We start from the raw sequence: 1,153 nt of genomic DNA on the forward strand, positions 1-1,153 counted from the left end.
ATTTGTAATTTTTTTCGCAAAGCAAAGCCCTGCTTCATCGTACAAGGCCGTCGCACAAAAGTAGTGAAAACAGCAGATCTACAAGCACACAACACCTCGCGTTGTGTGCTTGTAGATCGTCTGTGTCACTAGTTTAAATCATGATAAATACACAACAAACGGTTTTGGACATACAAGGTTTCCACCCAACAACAACGAAATATAACTCATGTAATTAGCCCACTGGCTTGTCACTTGTCATGATCTGAAATGGCAAATATTTGAGTAGCAGCAGCGCTATAGAGAGATCTCTCTCTCTATAGCGCGCAATGAGGGCCTCTCCAATTCTTTTTCCCGGGTTGAATCAGGGGCCCAGCATGTCCCTGTCTCCTGAGTTACTGGCACTATATGTACTTCTCAATTCTCATCTCAGTCACTTTCCTCTTCTCATTCAAACACACATCTAACATAACTAGATATCCCTCTCACTTATTTCATTCTTCCCCTCTGCCTCTTAGTGCCCATTTTGCTTTCTCATCTCACTGCCGCACTCTCTATCTCTCTCATTATTCTTTCTACCTCAGAGAGGGGTGTTTTTGCTCTCTCTCCCACCAATCCGCCGCCATCTTCTATGTCCTCCTAAGCTGTAGGAAACACTGATGCAGCAAGATGGTATCTGGTGCTGACAGTATATTATTGTGACCGTAGGTCGCATTTAACTATGAAAACCGGCACATCTTTCCGTATCTGTCTGTCTATAACAACGCCTGACACTGTGGTTCCCCTGACACATCACTGTGACATCACCGGTGACATCATGATGTCAGATACTCAGAGCAGGGATAACGCCTGACACTGTGGTTCCCTTAACACATCACTGTGACATCACAGGTGACATCACAGTAATGTCAGATCCATATATATGGGCATAAACAGGTGACATCAGAGTGTGGCTGGTTCAGACAGGGATCTGTTCCTTCAGAAGGAGCCGCTTTCTATGGATACAATGCTTTCCAGACAGGCTAGAGGAAGACAGCCATATATGTGTGGCTGGTTCAGACAGGGATCTCCATGTATGGGCATAAAAGGGATTGTACTGTATGTATGATGTCAGATGTGATAGTCGTCATAGGATTTTCACATAACGAATAACTGAGTAAGCATGTTTGGGGTC

This window comes from Nannobrachium achirus, assembly GCF_963921795.1.
Source record: "Nannobrachium achirus genome assembly, chromosome: 3".
Classification (NCBI taxonomy): Eukaryota; Metazoa; Chordata; class Actinopteri; order Myctophiformes; family Myctophidae; genus Nannobrachium; species Nannobrachium achirus.